Here is a 19,551-nt window from a genome sequence, read left to right on the forward strand (position 1 = left end):
GATTTTTCCATGCTATAAACATTTCTTCAGTAAGATTCCCTGTGATGATCATTGTTTGAGATCCAGGAACCAGGTAAAGCAGAAACCTAGTTCAATTCATCTATAATCCTAAATGCTGCCAACCTTAAAAAATAAGATTTCTTGTAGTTTCTGCTCATCTAAATATCTGCTATATGAGATACGAAGGAAGCACATTTAACAACATCACTAACTTTTTGTGAAGAGCAGAATATAATTTAAGGAAAAGCTTTTACAGTAGTATAGCAAACAATTATATAAAGGTTATAATTACAGTAAACCTAATCATCATTATTCTGTCCTGTATCATTATTTAAATTTTTATAAACCTGTGTGCATTTGAAAAAAATATAACATTCTTCCTAAGTTATCTAGGAAATGCACTTTCTCTTAATATTTGTGTTAGTAGTCAAACTCTATTATAGTTACCTATTAGAAAGTTATTAATTTTTTTATACAAATTACTAGCTATTATAATCATGAATAATTAGTAAGGTATTTTACTTTTACAATGATAAATATATTTCATATTTGAATTGAGAGATATTATATTAGCAGATAAAGCAAATAAGGTAATTTTTTTTCCTCTAATGATATTTAGCCCATTGACCCACACATGAAAGTTAATATTGAGATATTAAAATTGTCTAATTATGTCTAATCTGCTTTTGGTGTCAAAATATGAAATGAATTTTATGAAATGATAGTGTTGTCCTTTCCAACATACTTACTTAGCAAATTAAAAAGTTGGCACCTCTATTAAAAAAAGTAATCCAAATGTCACGTTTTGGTCATCTTACTAGTGCTGTTATGCTCAATGGATATGATTGTAAGACACAATCACAGGGTCACTGATCATTTACAAGTTCCAGGATAGTGAAAAATAATATTGAAGTAGACATTCAGCTACTTGGTCTTCTAGAACCTGATGCTGAAGGTAATGCCAAATACAAGATTGAGCCTGAATCCTGAAGTTTAGTGCCTATTTAACATTTGTCTTTTTCCTTCCCAAATCCATTACTTCCCTCTTATTCTAGGTCTTGATTCCCTTGGTGTCTTTATTCCTAGGTGATCTGTCTTTTTTCTCAACTCCTGTAGATCTTATGAGAGGCCCCACTCATTTAACATTTAATCGTTATACTATTTCTTTGTAACATTTCTAGGTCCAGTGTCTTGCCTGTCATTTAATTTTTGTGTGCATACTTCTACTATCCCCAGATCAATAATAAACTCCTTGAGGTTAGGCACGGACATTACTTTCTTTAGATCCCCTACAGCCCTTAGCTCTGTGTTTTGTGAATGAGTAAATGAATGACATAATTCAACCTTTACAGAGCATCCAGAGCAGAAGAGTTGTTGGGTCTGTCTTGTGGAGTGGAAGTTCTAGTGCCAGAGAGATTTTGCCAAGCTTACCATCCCATGAATTAGAGTGGAATGAGCAAGCTGGCCTAAAGCTGAGTCCCCCGTGACATATCCATACCCTTAGATCTTGTGGCATGGGAAATCCACAGCTGTTGGATAACAAACTCAACTTAGTAAGTGCTGGGTCTGTGCATATATACTCTGTTTCAGAGCATCTCTTGATAAATAACATGTATATGGGTTCATATACTCCAATTAAATATAAGTGAAAGTGACAGAGCCAGGGTTTGAACTTAAGCAGTTCAGCTCCGAAGTTCCAGTTTTTAATTGCTACATTACATTGCATCTTCCTGATGTATACACAGAACTATCATCATCTAACCCTCATGGCTCTAATAGCTAGAGAGGTCAGCCTAAAATCCTAGGAAGTGCCACAGTGCCCTGACAGGGCCCAAATACTTATCTTCTAAGACCACCAAAACTAGTCCTGGAGGGAGGATGATCTGTAGCCTCGAAGTGAAGTTCTGGAAGAAGCTAAGGTACCCTCAGGTATGTGGGGTGGTTCAGAGTTGGTCTGAAAGGATAGCTGAGAGTCAGTCTGCCCTGTCTGTAGAGTGACCGTATAATTTACCATCTAAACTAAGATATTTTTGAGTGTGAAAGGAAATTCTGTAATCATCACGATGAAACTGCAACTACAAAGCGATACTCTCCCAGGCAGTCTTTACTGGCTGAGTCTGCCAAAATCTCTGAGAAAAGGGGAAGAAAAATGTAAGTAAACGTGTTAATGTGGGAAGTCAATTATCTGAGGGAGAATAAAGTTGGGGTAAGAGCATTATACCTAGAACAGAAATCAAATGCAGTTAATAATGTTTAGAAAAGAATCGGGCAAGTACGTATGACAGAAAGAGGCAAAAACGTATCTAGACACACAGAACAATATGGTAGTTTGTGTGAGGGTGAGAATAAGTCAGGGGAACAAAGGAAGCTGAGAATGGATTTGAAAAAACATTTGGGAAGTGAGGCCCAGATTGATCTAATATCGGGCGTGGACATCATTGCCGTACCTTCTGGGTTCAGGATTTCCCCTATTTTTATCGGATGATGTGCAGATATATCTTCTCAGCTGGCTGAGTTTTCTGAAACCTCCAATGAAGGAACAATAGACGTAAGTAAACTCGGAAAACTTGGAAGCCAACTATCTGAAAGAGGATAAGATTGGGACAAGACCAGTACACCCAGGAACAAAAAATGAAAGCAGTCAATGCTGTTAAGGTAAGAAGTGGGTGAGTACATATGAGAAGAAGAGAGCTGAGATCCAAATGCATGTTGAATGTGAGTCAGCAGTTCATTTCCAGATCTAAAGTGACAGGAATTTGACTTCACAAATTTGAAAGAAAACTGATTGCTCCAAGACTTGCCAAAGGACCTTATGGGAGCAGTATGCAGTTCTGACTTCTACAATTTTAAAAGATGCAAAGAATTAAAGTCCAGAAAAGTATTACCAGATAGATTAGAGTGGTGGGAGCATGGCCTCTTACGGAATTTAGTGGAGAGAGAGAGAGAAAGCTAAGGGTTGATTTCACGGTTTTCAAGTATCATAAATAATATAGATACTCATTTGGCTTCTCCACAGTAGATTATAAAGAAGAAATGAGCTGACACTGCAGCAAAAGATATGTTAGTAATGCTTAAGGAAGAACTTTTTTGACCAAATACTGGGGCAAAGAAGTGCTGAAATGTCTGATCCTGTAATCTTTTTATGATAGGACAGAAGATCACCAGTCCTGGGTTGTCATTATACGTCGTATTTGATCTAGGAGGTCCTGAGGGGTGAGTGGAGGAATCTGAGAGAGTGTGAAGTTGTCTCTTGACAGATCTGGAAGTTCTGAAACTGGTTGGAGGGGAGAAGGAAAAGTCAAAGTCAATTAACCATTAAAAACAATAACACGATCTCTATCCCTGGGTCGTGGATGTGTTGAGATGATTCCTGACATGGGGCAGGATCGGGGAGCCTCCACTGCTGAAATCCAGATGGTGACACTCTGCCATTGTCCTGTGACTTCACCAATTATTCCTCTTCATTCTACTCTAATCCCAGGTGATTAACCTGGGTGGAGGCCCTGCCTTCAGCTGTGAGTTGAGCATCACTTCTCCCTTTTGAGCTAGGAAGAGCAGCTTCTGTAGCTGTCCCTCCCAGAAACTCCACAAAGCTTCCTTAAGCCCCAGAGGCTTTCTCTGTCTGGTCAGAGACCCAAGACAGATGTTTACTGTGGTCTTGTTTGGTACCCTGTTCTTCCATTAGGAGAGAAGGAATGCCCTTGCATCAGGGCAGCAACAAGCATTGAATCATCTTCAGTTAATGTTCAATTAACTGATGTAGCAGGACCCCTGAAACCTTTCTTGCCATCACAGAACACCAGGTAGAGCTCCACATCCAGACTCTCTAGGCCCTCTGACCACTAGACTTGAACCTCCCTCACTCAGATCCTGAAGCCCAGAATCTGCAAAACCAGAACTACACAGCTGTCCACAGCACCGAGGGGCTGGTCTCCTTAGGTGGATATGCTATTTTCTGCTTGTTAGGAAGGCAATATAAATGGAGAAGATGTCACTGAAGATTCATGGTTTGTCATTGAGAAGTAGGTCAGCAGGAAAGAAAGGATGTACAAACTTACCTCTTGTGATGGGGGTCTGTGCATAGTCACCCTGATGTTTACTCTGAAACCACTAAATTGAGTAAAAATGGGGAAATGTAGCATTAATCGAGCTCTTTACTCCATGATGTGGCTCTCAGAAAGGAATCCTACTGCGTCTAGATCCAAGGCACTGTTTTTGTCCCTATGGTCAGCACTAGATGTGCTGAGCTCAGTGGCCACTATGCTCTTATGTAGGCACTGGAGATAAGACAATAAGACAATGTTTCACTCTCATGGGGTTTTATACCGAGTGAGAGGAGACAGACTATGAACAAATAAGCAAATAAATAGACAAGAAAATATAAGATGGTGATAGGTGATAGTAAATCAGAGTGATTGATGGAGAGTTAGTGCTGGGGTGTGAGAATAACTTAGCTTGAGATGTTGGGGACAGACTAACTAAAGACGTTAATCGGTGACTTGAATGACAAAAAAGAGCCAACCGGGTGATGATGCAGGGAAATGGCTTCCCTGCGGAGGGAACTGCTAGTGGAAAGGCCCTAAGCTGGGAAGGAGCTTAGTGTTTTGGAACAAACAGAAGACAGACCCATGTGGCTGGAGCTGAGTGAGGTTGGGATACGTGATGAGGTTGGAAAGTTTGTCAGGAGCCAGATCATGAGGGATCTTGTGGGCCAGGGGAAGAGCGAATCCAGAATGGTCCTAGAATTGGATTAGACCCTAGCATGCATCTAGTTTGCCCTTCTTACTTCAAAAATGAGCAAACAGAGCCTGAAGAGATGAGATTTTGTCACTCCATGTCCACCAGCCAACCTTGGTTATGCTACAACTGGAAACAAGATCTTCGACCCACAGTCTTTGTCACTTATCATTAAACTCTTCCTGAATACTAAAAAGGTGGGACTCCTGAGAATCGTTGAACACTTAAACACCTCGTCTTTAAAATATGCCACAATTGTACTGTCTTCTTGACTCATATTCGACAATGAGAAAATCACAGAGGCAAAGTCAATATTGTAGATTTCTATTTTCCATAGAGAGGGATAGTTTGAATATTTGATTCTCATTTCTCATTAAGAATGAAATTTTATAAGAAAAAAACGATTTTTTTCACCAAGAGCCTATGTTCAGCTGCCATGCTTGCCATGAAGAATTTTCATAGCCAGGATCACACTTCAGACTTCTTGGTAGGCTTGGGTATAACCTGGAAGAGCATGGGGGGAGGGCAGGGGAGTATGTGTGGGTATGAGACAAACATGGGTAAGGGCTGGTCAATTATTTTTAAAAAATCAGGGGACTTCCCTGGTGGCTCAGTGGTTAAAAATCCGCCTACCAATGCAGGGGACACAGGTTTGATCCCTGGTCCAGGAAGATCCCACATGCCACGGAGCAACTAAGCCCATGCGCCACAACTACTGAGCCTGCGCTCTAGAGCCTGCAAGCCACAACTATTGAGCCCGCGTGCTGCAACTACTGAAGCCTGCGTGCCCTAGAGCCTGTGCTCTGCAACACAACAAGAGAAGCCACCACAACAAGAAGCCTGTGCACTGCAACGAAGAGTAGCTCCCGCTCGCTGCAACTAGAGAAAGCCCGCGCGCAGCAACGAAGACCCAATGCAGCCAAAAACAAAAAAACAAAAACACAACAACAACAAAAATCAGGCAGTATGGCATAGTTACCGAGCACATAGACTGTGGCTCTAGACTAGATGGGTCTGAAACCCAGCTCTGTCACTAACCGGCTGTGTGAATTTGGGCAAATAATCTAATCTCCGTTCCTCATTTTCTTACCTATAAAAGGGAGTCATAATAGTATCCTCCTCAGAGGGAATTAAACAAATTAATATCTGTAAAAAACATGTAGAACAATATTTGTTGCATAATGCTTGTTACATAACAAACACTATATAAATGTTTCAAAGATTTAAAAAGGGACATGAAAAGTATGGAATTATCCTTCACCCACCTTGTAAAAAAAGGGAGGGGGGCTTATAAACATCTTTGTAGACCAGTTATGCATTGTTTCAATAGTGAGTTTGACTTAGTTTGACTTTAGTGTCATAGTTTGACTTTAGTGTCACACACCAAATGCAACCCCATCATTCTAGAATTGGGATGTATTCCTACTACAGGGACATATGGTGCTGCTTCTATGTCTAAGAGGAGTTATCATTCTACTGTACATACATTCACAATCAGAAAATCTCATTGTAAGTTACCTTTACACAGGACATATGTGCATATACATGTCTTGGTTTTTCAAATAGCAGTCACTTTGCCTAAAGGAGCAGTGGCTTTCACATCCTCCTCTGGGTTGGGAAGAAGGCTTTATTGATGAGGGAATATAAATGGAGATTTATTTGGGACTAGCTGAGATCTTCAGTTCTAAAAGGATTTGAGGCTGGCTTCATTAAGCACAGACCCACAGCAAGAGATGTGCTAGTGGAATAGAAGCTTGTTGTCACTGCTCTAGCCCCTCATTCCTTCAGGATTTATAACCCCAAGACCTGCTGCCAGCCAGGTGCAATGGCAAATGACGCCCTCATTCTCTGGCCTGGAGTCCCCTAGATTTCATGCTACCGCCCCTTATGCTTCCTTTCCATTAACTAACTGATAAGCCCTGACAGACTTTTTGTTTTCTCTCTCTTCTATAGTCTCCCCTTTTCTCTCTATCCTTGAAGGGGAAGGTAATGGAGAAGAGTCCCACTCCTTTCTCTAGGAGATCTTGAATGGACAGAAGAGTGTCCTTCTTGTCTTTGTCTAGGGATGAAAGTATAAATGAGGGGACAGCTTCAGATCCAAAATGATAGGCCTGGAAGGAACTGCAGAGTCCATTGGAATACTTCCTTACTTTGGGATTTTTAGGCACATGGTAGGAGGAGTTAATGCTTGCACAGTGAACTAAGGTAAACGGAGGAGATTGCTTATAGCTGAGGTGCCAAGCTGGGCACACCCGCTGCCCTGCTTGGCCACCCTGAGGGCTGAGGGGATCTTCAAGAGATCTGTGATCTTCAAAGCCAACCCTACATATCAATAGCTGAAGGTGAGGAAAAAGAGAAAGTGGAGGGTCATGTAGAAGGATTATGATCCAGGCCTGATTGCCCATTGCCTGACCCTGGTTCACATTTCATTGGCCAGTACTTGTCATATAGACACAATTGACTGTAAGGAAGACTGGGAACTGGGTTTAGCTTGTGTGTCCAGGAGGAAAGGATACTGATTTGGTGAATAGCCAGTCAGTTTCTACCATAGAGAGTATGTGGCCAATGGTGCTCCAAGGACAGTGGCAGAATTGAAACACATTTCTTTTTTTTTAATTAATGACCTTTTTTAATTGGTGACCTTTTGATGGCAGAGGACTGAAAACTCCACCCCCAGATCGTGCTAAGTGCCTCCACTTTTTTAAATTTATTTATTTATTTAATTTATTTTTGGCTGTGTTGGGTCTTCGTTTCTGTGCGAGGGCTTTCTCTAGTTGCGGCAAGTGGGTGCCACTCTTCATCGTGGTGCATGGGCCTCTCATTATCGCGGCCTCTCTTGTTGCGGAGCACAGGCTCCAGACGCACAGGCTCAGTAGTTGTGGCTCACAGGCCCAGTTGCTCCGCGGCATGTGGGATCTTCCCAGACCAGGGCTCGAACCCGTGTCCCCTGCATTGGCAGGCAGATTCTCAACCACTGCGCCACCAGGGAAGCCCGAAACACATTTCTTAAACCAAAGCACAGTGCTCTCCTCACCAAACCACACTCTGCCATCTCTCTCATAGGTTTCTTACCTTAGGGGGATAAAAAACCCCACAGCCCACAAAAGTGGCTAAAAGGGAGCCAAGAAGAAAGTTGTTAGTCCCTTTTCTAAGAAAGATTGGTAAGAAAGCTTTGTTACTGAACCAACTTTGTTTTGCCTGGCGCTCAGCAAGCCAAAACGCTGAGACACCCAGGCCTGCAGCAAAGAGAGGGCTTATTCGCAAGGTGGACCAAATGAGGAGACGGGAGACAAGACTCAATTCCGCCTCCCCATAGGCAAGGGGCTGGGCGTGTTTATGGGATAACGAATATGGAAGCAGGGCATCTGAGGCATGGGGCATGTGGGGGGCGTGGGGGGCATGGGGAAAAGGTGCGGTAATCGTGGTTCTGCGCAGGTGTAACTAAGTACAGGCCTCTGTAGTTCAAAAGTGGAGGCACTTAGCACGATCTGGGGGTGGAGTTTTCAGTCCTCTGACATCAAAAGGTCACCAAGAGGACACTCGCACATGCCCAGTTGGAGGGTCGGCAGTCCTATCCAGTCTTTAACCAGCTCAGCTTCAACTAGTTGCAGCTGAGACTCCAAGTTCCTGGAAAAAACTCCCCCAAACATCTTATTGTTTAGGCTGCATGTTGCTTGGAGGACATTCAGGTCTTAAAATGACCTTGATTAGTGAAGGCAGGTGAAATGGATTTGACTAATCATTATGCAAGGTTTCAGCATCAGCTATGTTCAATATTAGAAGTACAAGAAACAATACTCTCAAGGACTCAAGGAACCAAAATTGTATCTGATGGCCTCAAGTGCCATATTTTTAAAGTGAGCCTTGTTGATCTACAGAAAGATGAAGTTGCACTTAGAAAATCCAAGCTAACTCCCGAGGATATTCAGGGCAAAAACTGTCTGATCAACTTCCATGGCATGGATCTTACCCATGAAAAAATGTGCTCCATGGTCAAAAGAATGGCAGACCATGACTGAAGCTCAGGTTGATGTCAAGACTACTGATGGCCATTTGCTTTGTCTGTTGTGTTGGTTTTACTAAAAAAAACAGAAAAAGAAACAACCAGATTTGGAAGAACTCTTACACTCAGCACCTACCTATAGGTCCGCCAAATCTAGAAAAAGATGATGGAAACCATGACCCAAGAGGAACAGACAAATGATTTGAAAGAAGGGCTCTATAAATTGATTTCAGATTGCACTGGGAGAGACATAGAAAAGACTTGCCAATCTAGAAACACCGCTTTATGATGTGTTCATTAGAAAAGTAAAAGCACTGAAGAAGCCCAAGTTTGAATTGGGAAACTCATGGCGCTTCATAGTGAAGGCAATGGTTCTGGAAAAGCTCCCGGGGATGAGACTGGCGATAAGGTAGAGCGAGCTGATGGAGATGGGCCACCAGTCCACAGATCTGCCCCAAATTCAGACTTTTGTTTTTTTTAACATCTTTATTGGAGTATAATTGCTTACAATGGTGTGTTAGTTTCTGCTGTACAACAAAGTGAATCAGCTGTACATATACATACATCCCCATATCTTCTCCCTCTTGCGTCTCCCTCCCTCCCTCCCTATCCCACCCCTCTAGGTGGTCACAAAGCACCGAGCTGATCTCCCTGTGCTATGCGGCTGCTTCCCACTAGCTATCTGTTTTACATTTGGTAGTGTATATATGTCCATGCCACTCTCTCACTTCGTCCCAGCTTGCCCTTCCCCCTCCCCGTGTCTTCAAGTCCATTCTCTACCTAAAATTCAGACTTTTAATGGTGACAAATACAAGTCTTATTTGTGGGGGGAGAAAAGAAAAGCACAGCCCCTTAAAAACAATTCTGTTATAGAATCCAGTCAAATTCTGCTCACAGGAAAGGCCCGGTGCAACACGTGGGAATCCCACAAAGAAGGGTCAGCCTTGCCTCTTGATACGACAGAGCATCTGCACTGTACCATGAACCCTTTGTAAGAAAATCGGCCTCCGAATCCTGAGCCTTGCTTTTTCTCACTTCTTTCGGACCTTCCCCACTTGGTTCCTTCCTGCGGAGTGGGAGCCCAAGATGAGGGTTATTGCACGGTTCACCGCGAACACCTGTCTCTCGGTTTTACCTCAACCTTTGATTCAGATGCTTTCCTTCCCTTCCCTTCTATATTTGGCCCTTTGGTCTGTCCCCCGAGCTGACTTTCATCATCCAACTAGAAACAACACCCTCTTCTCGCTCCCAGTTTCTCTGGGAACCACAGGGAGTAACCCCCAAGCCTCCCGCCCTCCCCGTGGGGCTAGCAGGGCTTCAAAGGCGCATGGCGGCTGCCCCACCTCACGGCTGGACTGCCTTTCTGTTTGAACAGCTTCCATTGCTCACTGCTGATCGGTAACTCAGTGATTCATTAAACACATAAACAATGAGTGAATCTGTTCCATTAGCGAGGCCACCTGTTGATCTCAGCCGCTCCGCCGCTCGCAGCTGAACTCGGTGCACATGAACAACAGAATGCCTCTGTCAGTCGAGCGCCCCGTCCGTGTTTGATGGCGTGTTAGAGCTGGAAAAGCAGAGTCCCGGCTCTGCTAGCGCTTTCATGCCCTTCCTTTCATCTGGTGGCAGGGTTGCAAGAATATACTGTGAATACAATGCACCTCTCTATAATCAACGGGAAAACTCCAAGAGTTTGGTCATTATTGCCCCCGTAGGCTTGCGGAATGAGACAAAGAGGAGAGAGGGAAGATCCTGTACCCTTTGGCCTGCAGGTGCCGGGGCAACAGAATTAACCAAGGGCTACACAAAAACAAAAACAAAAAACCCAAACCAAGCGAAGCCAACTATCTGTAAAAAGCAATCCTATTGATTGCGATGACATCTTCTCTCCCCTGGAAATAATACAATCTTTGCTACTTGGCTGCTGGTTCCCGCAGCTGCGCCAGGCCTTGAGGAACTGGTCTACTAGTGTGTACCAGCTGATTTTAAATCAAGACTACTAAAAATCCTACAAAGCTGAGTTAAGGTTCTCACACAGGCATCACAGTCAAGAAAACTTGATATTATTATTTTACAATACACCATTTTCTCTTATGCATAACTAACTCCTCCTATTATTATAATAAAGAGGGGGCCTTTCATAAGATCAGCAATGTTTGCTTGGAGCCTGAAAGCTGTACATACCAAGAATAGGGAAACATAATCTTTTCTCAACTGAGTATTAAATTGCCTCTTTAGGGTGAATTTAGTTTTTGAATGCCATAGTCGTTAAGTTTTGTATTGCATACTTCAGACTTGTTAGGTATACATTTCCCTGTAGTGACACTTCGATGGAAATATTTGATTACATAGCTCAGGTTTTATGTTTTTGATAGGTTTATTCTAGTATATCAGTAAAAGCTTTGTTCACTGGTTTTTTTAAGAACATGGAAGATGAAGAAATTAAGGGAAATGACTCTTCAAAGCAAACTCCAGTTCCTATCAGCTTACCATGTAAAAATTTTTTTAAAAATCAGTTTCATTACCATACAGATTTCAGAGATTACTGTTGCTAGTGGCTGTTTTACTTTCATTTTTGTAGCCCTGGAAATGACAGAACTCCAGGTGAGGAATTCAATTTGTGCCTCTTTCATGAATATTATTTTGCTTCTAGAGGATGTACTTTGAGCTACAACCATTCAGAGTGAACAAGGTAAACAGACTGAGGCAGGCAGGTCCCACTACTTGGGTTCTCTAGGCAGGTGTGAGCATATCTCCCTCATCCAATACATAAAAGGACCACGTGCATTTTCAAAGGGATTTCTGCAATCCTGCTCTTTTGACAACCACCACTACGGTTTGATTGCCAAATGCAGGTGGTCGTGCAATCAAAAGAATCCTCAGAGTCCTCCATGCAAAAAAAGAAAAGCACAAGAAGTGACTTTTAAAAAAGACTAAATAGGGGACTTCCCTAGTGGTCCAGTGGCTAAGACTCTGCACTCCCAATGCAGGGCGCCTGGGTTCGATCCCTGGTCAGGGAACTCGATCCCACATGCCGCAACTAAAGATCCCACATGCCGCAACTAAAGATCCCACATGCCGCAACTAAGACCAGTGCAGCCAAATAAATAAATAAATAAATAAATAAAATATTTTAAAAAAAGACTAAACAGGAGATAGCCACATACAAACTAACAATTAGATGGAAAACTCAGAGCTATCCTCTCATGTGATTAGACTAGTACCATCCAATAGAACTGTCTGCAATGATGAAAGTGTCCTATACCTGTGCTGTCCAGTGAGATAGCCACTAGCCACATGTGGCTACTGAGCACTTGAAAGGCGGCTAATATGACTGAGGAACTAAATGTCAGTCTTAGTTAACTTAAATGTAAATAGACACATGTAATTAGTGGTTACTGTATTGGACCAACAAGGATTATTCTGTAACTCAGTGAGGACATAGACCAGGTTGGTCTTGATTGTGATATGCCCAGTACCTGGGTTGGTTTCCTACCTTCGTTGTAAACACTCAATAAATATTTCTTGCATGAGAACATAAATCTGATCATGCTGCATCCTCCCTTAACAGTCTTTGGTGCTTCTCCCGGCCAGAGAGCTCTTAAGTCCTGGCAGGCCCTCAACTCCACCTACCTTCTGCTCCAGCATATACAATTTTTTAATCCATCCTTTGACTTACCCTCATTTTCCTGTCACTCTGTTTTTGTATGTGCAACTTCCTTGGCCTGGAATACTCTTCTTCCCACTCGTCCACCTCGGCAGATCTCTGCTTATCTTTCAAGACCGGAAGTATGACTTTCTTTGTAAAATTTTTGCCAACTGCCTCAGACTGAGTTAATCACCCTCTTCTTTGGGTTCCCATAGTGGCGTAGTATAAATATCAGAGCAGGGGTGTCTTAGGGCAGATTCTCAGATCTGTGAGCAAATATTTGTAAGGAAATTCCCAAGGGAAACTAGGAAAGTAGTGGGTGGGGGCAGAGGGCAGGGAGGGGAGGAAGCCAAGTAAGTGTGCAATCACAAAGTCACACAGAGGGTGGTTTTTGCCCGATCTGCAGACAAACTTATTAACTCTATAAATCAAGCCTTAGAGTTGTCCTGAATGAAGGCAAAGAAACTAGAGCTTTCAGACGCTCACATCCATCAGTAACTAGTTAAGGACCACCCAGGGGCTGTGTGTGCACTCCCAGGCACTTTGGTCTCTCCATCTGCGTGTGCCAAGGAGACTCAAAGGATAGTTCTCCAAGATAGAGGGCAGGTTCTGGCTGTGGGAAGTGAAGCCATTAGACATTCGACATTACCACTACGAGGGGTGTTAGAATTGAGTCTATCTGGTTGCAAACCCAGATATATCTTTTCCTAGAGAAATGTGACAATTGTTTTCAGTCTCAGTTTCCTCCTCTGTAAGATTTAGAAAATAATTGTATGTAACTCTCGGGCTTAAGGTGAAGTTTAAATAGGATAATGTGTGGAAAGTATTTAGCATAGTGTGGGGTAACTCATAAAAAAGTCAAAAAATGTTACATTATTATAACACAACATCTTATTATGATTGCATATCACTCCTCCACAAGCGTTGAGATTTTCTAGGGCAGTAATTGGCCTCATTGGTCTTTAAATCACTTGAACCTAAGCCAATGCCTGATCTTGAGTAGATGTCAGATCAATCAATATTTCTTGAGTAAATGAGTGATACTCACTTTTGAACTAATCTCTCTTATCATCTGTGATGACACATTGAAATTCTCTCTTCATGTGTCTATTTTGCCCAGTAGACCACATTGGTAAGGTTTCTTATTCTCTTTTGATTCCCTGAAATATGGCACACACTGATACCTGACAGTTGCTAAATAATTGTTGAACTGACGTTTGTTGGTTAAGGGTTCAGAATCCTCTAAGGGTAAGACCATTATAATCTGAAGGGTTGTTTTCTCTACTTCAGAAGAGTTTGTTTGCAGACAGTGATCTCAGGTCACTTACGGTTCAGTACAGGAAAACAGAAACTCCTCTAGGTTTTCAAGCAGAATATGATTTAATAGAGGGAATTAGGTGCTATAGCAGGCAGAGTTTCTAAAATGATCCCCTAAAGAAGTTCCCCCACTAATCCCAGAAGCTCTGAATGTGCTCATATATCATTCCTGTGATTATGTTGTGTTATATGGCATAGTTTATCTTAAGAAAGAGATTACTTGGGTGGCCTGATCTAATCACAAGAGCCCTTAAAAGCAGGGCATGTTCTCAGCTGAGAACAGAAAAGAGAGTCAGAGCAGAAGTGTGAGGGCATTTGACCTGAGGGTCCTGTTGCCGGACACGATGTTCTAAGAAAGACTTCATGTGCCGTTGCTAGTTTGAAGGTAGAGGAGGCCATGTTGGGGGGAATGTGGGTGGCTTTGAGGAGCTGGAGAGGCCTCTGGCTGACAGCAAGCAAGGAATTGGGGACCTCAGTCCTAAAACCGTAAAGAGATGAATTCTGCCAACATCCTGAATGAACCTGGGAGGAGATTCTTTCCAGAGCCTCCAGGTAAGATCCCAATCTGTCTGACACCTTGGTTTCAGCCTTGTGAGACCGTGGGCATAGAAGCCAGCTGAGCCTGAACTTCTGAACTGTAGAGCTGTGAGGTCATAAATGGGGGTTACTTCAGGCTGCTAAGTTTGCAATAGCTTGCTACACCGCGATAGAAGACAAATGCAGCGCTTACCAGATTGTGGAAAAACCTGGAGTCAGGAAAGCAAGGTGGGCTACTCCCAGCTTTCAGGTTATATCCCCACAGGCTGCCACCCAAGATCAGGAGCTGCAGGAAATTACAACTGACTCACAGCCCTGAAGCGGGGGCCTGGCAGTGAAGGAGACCAGCCAGCTGCCTCACTGGCCACACTTACTGACAGTCACGCTCAGTTACCCACACCGCTGCTGACAGAGGAAGAGGGGCCCTTGCTCTCTCCCACCTTACAAATAAATTCCCAAATGAACTTTATTGTCAAACATGTCATATCCAGAACCTTGGTGGAGAGGAAGTCTGGGATATGTAGTTCCCAGGCATCAAGCACCTGAGATATAGGCAGCAGTTGGGGACAACGCTACCTGACAATGAATGGTACCCAATATGGCTCTTCAAACTTTTAAAATCCTTTCAAGTCAGCCTTCTTGTAGGAATTATTATTTTTATTTTACAGATCAGAAAACTGGGGTTCAGTTGGGTTAAATATCTTGCCTAAAATCTCATAAATAGGAAGTAGCAAAACCAAGATTAGAACCCAGATCTGTTTCTACCCAAGCCTACATTTTTCAGCCTCCGCAGCTGCTGCTGGCCTTGGGATGGAATTTATATGATTGCCTGACAGTTGGACCCTCTGGGCCCAACTGAGGGGGCAGTAGAAGTGATAGCAATTCCATTTTCTTAAAGAGTTCCTTTGGTTCCTGGTCTGAGGCTGCTGTTAGTCTCATGTTGGGGGCCTCTCTCCTCCTCTCCCCTCCCCTCATTCCAGCTTCCTCCTTGGCCCGTAGTCTCTGACTTTGGACACAGCCCTGGCAATGTGTGCTCTGACTTCTGGGTTTATTTGGGGGCATTCCCTGCTGTCCTTCTGTCTTATGAACACATAGGATTGGCCCTTCTCTGGGCTCAAGGTCTCTCTGCCTTTCCCCCATGGGGGCTGGTGCTGGGCTAACAGCAGCGTCAGAAGGAACGTTCCCTGAAGAGAGGGGTCATGGAGCATTTCCCCCAGACAGCTCTATCTTCGCTGCATACCAATCCAATTACAAACAAATTGGCCCACGGGCTCAAGCACGAGAGCAATTTGGCCTTCTCTCTTCTCTTGCTGACAGTTTTAAACCTGCTTTCTTTAAAAACCCAACTCTGTGAGATTTTAGCACCCAAGCCTAAGAGAGGTGGGGTGCAATTATCCCAAATACTGCGGTGCAGGGAAGCTCAGGGGAGAAGCTCTGCATACCATTTTTCAGGAAAAATGGAAGAGAAAGAGACAGGTTCTCTGGGATTTCCCATGACTGCAGATTAGAGGCTGGGGAGCTGGTCTTTCCAGATCTGCCTCGACCAGCTCTCTGGCTTCTCTTTTCCCCCTGGCTGGCTCCTTTTCTCTTTTGGACTTTTCCTCAATGGTGAGGAATTCATCCCTGGGTTTCTACAAGAAAGAAGGAATGCTTCAACAGTCTTCAGTATGCCTTAAAGGACATCTTTTTTAAGCATATGCTCACAGTTTGATACACCTGAACTCAAATAAAAGCAGGGCATCTATGTCAGAGATAAGTGTATAGCCCACCTATTTAGAAAGTCGAGGATCAGCCAGGCTTTCTTCACTTGGATCCCATGGGAAAACTGTTTGGAGGGAGACACGTGAAAGAACGAGCTCCTTCTGCCTTGTTAAAAGTCTATTTAAAAACACTTTAAGTGGAAGACCCAACTTAACTAGAAAGAAAAGCAGATATAAAGTAAGGTTGTACATGTAGTTGGTTTTTTTTATTAAAAATTCCTCAGTCCAGGTTTCCCTCAGTGGTATTATTCTGGGTTGCATACGGACATTGCTGGAGTAAAGTCTGCTCCATTTGCTTCCTTCCATCCCCTTGTCTCTTTGGGAAAGATCACTTGTCACTTTCGATCATCACACCACTCACACATCTCACGTGAGGACCTGCATGGAGTTTCTGGTGCAAATCTAGTTCACTTGGGCTGAGGTGCCTGGCTGGCAGGGAGCTGAGACAACTCCCTCATCGCAGGACCAATCAGGAGAGCCTCTTCCACACCACTCTTCTTTTCACAGAGATGTCTCAGATGATTTCCAGGGTGATCCAGAAGATCTTACTGAGATGCTTAAAAAGACAAAGTCAAACGATGGATCTAGAAATGGGCATGTTCTCGGCTACGCGCTGGGGGATATGCCAGTGACTTGGGTAGATGCATTCACTGTTCCCATGGAGTCCAGTGGGGGAAACAAACAAGTGCAGGCGCTTACCAGTGACCGCCATGCTATGATGGGGAGAAGGATATCATGAGAGCACAAAAAAATGGATGTGTAACCCTGATGTAGCAAGAAGACGTCCTAGAAGAGATGGAGATTGGGGATAAGGATGCTAATGATATTGCAGAGTCTCTGTGATGAGGCCTCAGAAACTGACTTGAGTAGAGAATAGACCTGTGTGTCACTGAAGGACATTTGCCGGGGAGTACCTCTATTAGATCCACTTGGATAGATTGCAACACTACCCTGGCCGAGCCGATGGATTTCGCAGCTGCACTTTGATGGCTTTCGACTTCTCCATCACTAAGTCAGTCAACGAGCCAGAGCTCCTCCTTATTTATTTCCTGCCTCTCTTAAACAACAGCTGTGTAACTCAGTGCTCTTAAAGGGGAAATGTTGAAAAGTAGATAGGAATCCCAAGAGGAATGTGTGGTGAGGGGAGTGGGAGACCAGGCTGATTCTTCCCTCGGCTCGGTTGTATATGGCACCTGCCTCACCTCATCTGAGCGTTCAGCCTTCAGGTCATGATGAAAAAGAAGATGCTGGGATCATCCTGTCAAACTGTCAAATTTGGGAGTGAATGAAATATCCACGAGGGATCTCCAAGAAGACAGAATACTCATATTTACTTTCGACCAGGGAGAATTGGAACCTATGTCTCCAGATTTGGAAGTCTAGGATATTAATTCATTGTGACATCTGGTCCTTCTCTTTGATATTTTAAAAATAGGCTAGAAACAGAATTGTGAATCCATGCTCTAAAGCACTACTCTCAGATTCTGGGAAAGAATGCAACTCTGAGTTTATCTTGTTTATCCAACTAGTCTCTGGTCATTTGTGTAACACGATATTCATCCATTGGATGCTCTAAGCCAATTTCTAGCACAAGGTTTCCATTTTGTTATAATCATCCATGAAAGAAAAGAATGTGGAAATGTCTGTCTTGCCATTTTCAAGGACTGTGGTGGTACCAGTAGCTGGCTGCTTCTAGTCTTTGTGCAGCTACTCGAGAATGTGAGATTCTCTAAGAATCCTAGAATTTTGGAACTAGGAAGAAAAATCAGCAACATGTAACAAGGACCATAAAGATGCTCATACCCTTTGTTCCAGTCAATACACTCCAAGGAACTGCAAAGAAATGTCACTCAACAGACCCACAAATATACATTATCAAAGATGTTCACTCTAGTAATTTTTTTTTTTTTTTGGTAAAAGTAAAATAATGAGAGACCACCACGATGTTCAACATTATGGATCTTGTTTTGAAAGTTGAGACACATTCACTTGAAGGACTATTCTGCAGTCCTAAAATAATTATGACATCTATAATTATGAAAGCAATTATTCACAAATGTTGAATGAATGCCTACCATGTATCTCTACTCTGGTACAATAAAGGAATATGCAGATTTCAAATCTATGTACGCTATGATGTTAGCTATGTGCAAGATGCATGCCTGTGGAAGAAATTGTGTAGAAATGTTATTCGTTGGCAGGGTAATGAATAATATATAAGTGTCTTGGAAAATTTTTGTTACATTGTCTTAGATGCCAATTAATATACGTGAAAATTATGATAGGAGTACAGAAGAAGGTGCTGCTAGCTTTGGGGAAGACTTCTGAGAATGTAAGAGTGACCATCCATTCATTCTTGGTTCATATATTTATTGAGCAACTACTATGTGCTAAAAATACAACAGTGGTTAAGACAGAGTCACAATCTTCACAATTTTTAGTCAGATCTGTGTTTTACTTTACTTAATTTTAATTTAATGAATACTTGAATTTTAAAAGTCACCTTTAAAATAATCTATGCTAATTTCCGCCTTTCCTATCTCCTTCTTCCAAAAACACTTGTTGTTAGAGGTACAATTTAAGTTACAGAGACAGTAATTTCCCCGAGCTCACACCGCTTACTTACAGCAAACCTGGTACTTGAATCTGACTCTCAGTTTACCTGCTACCTCACTCCCCTCATTTCTCTCATGGTCCTCTCATCTCTTTTAGAAATAAGTTGTTAGAACAACAATGGAGGATCAGACAAGCCCTATTTAGAACCATGTTTTAACAAATTGGACAGGAAGTGAGAATGGTCTAGACCAGTGCTTCCCAAGATATACAGTACATTGAGATCACCCTAGGGTCTTGTCTAAGTGCAGATTTTGATTCTGGAGTCTGGAGTGGGCCTTGAGAGTCTCCATTTCTCACAAGTTCCCAGGTGAGGCTGATAGTACCTGTTCTTGAGTAGCAAGGATCTAAAGGATGGAAACTGTCTATGTACAGAGGAAATTCAAGTTTAATGTGTAGCCAGTGCTCTTTCTAGTTTTATCCCAGGGAAGTAAAGATGTCAATTATTTACAAAGTCTGTTCTTTCTGTTACTAACTGCTGACATGCTTTCTTTCCCTCTCAGCTCACAATATGACCATGAAAGGCAGCAAAATAGTCTAGAACTATACCCCTAAGAGATAATGGAACAGGAGTTCACACCTGGCTCATCTGACACCCAAGCCCCTTCTCTTAACTACTGTGATGTGCAGTACTCACCATGTGTCCCCCACCCAAGTGGTCAAGGGCCAGAGTTTTGGAGTCAAGACCAAAACTTGGCTGAAACCCAACTAAGCACTTAATACTGGGGACAAGTTACCTCCTTTATGTGTGTTTCTATTTCTTCAGCTATATATGCGGTCAATAATAACATCAATCTCATTGGATGGTTGTACAGATTAAATGAGATAACGTATACTAGTCACTTACCTCAGTGTCTGGCATGGAGCAAGTCCTCAGTAAAAGTGGATATGATTATCATGGTTAGTTGAGTCTGAATCTCATTCTGCATTGTTAT

The 19,551-nt window shown here is 42.8% G+C and overlaps 1 pseudogene; it reads left to right on the top strand.

Moving 5' to 3' along the window:
- The first annotated feature begins 1,878 nt into the window (after positions 1–1,878).
- Positions 1,879–9,221, top strand: LOC118889914 (annotated as a pseudogene).
- The last annotated feature ends 10,330 nt before the right edge of the window (positions 9,222–19,551 follow it).

Source organism: Balaenoptera musculus, chromosome 2 (genome assembly GCF_009873245.2).
Source record: "Balaenoptera musculus isolate JJ_BM4_2016_0621 chromosome 2, mBalMus1.pri.v3, whole genome shotgun sequence".
NCBI lineage: Eukaryota > Metazoa > Chordata > Mammalia > Artiodactyla > Balaenopteridae > Balaenoptera > Balaenoptera musculus.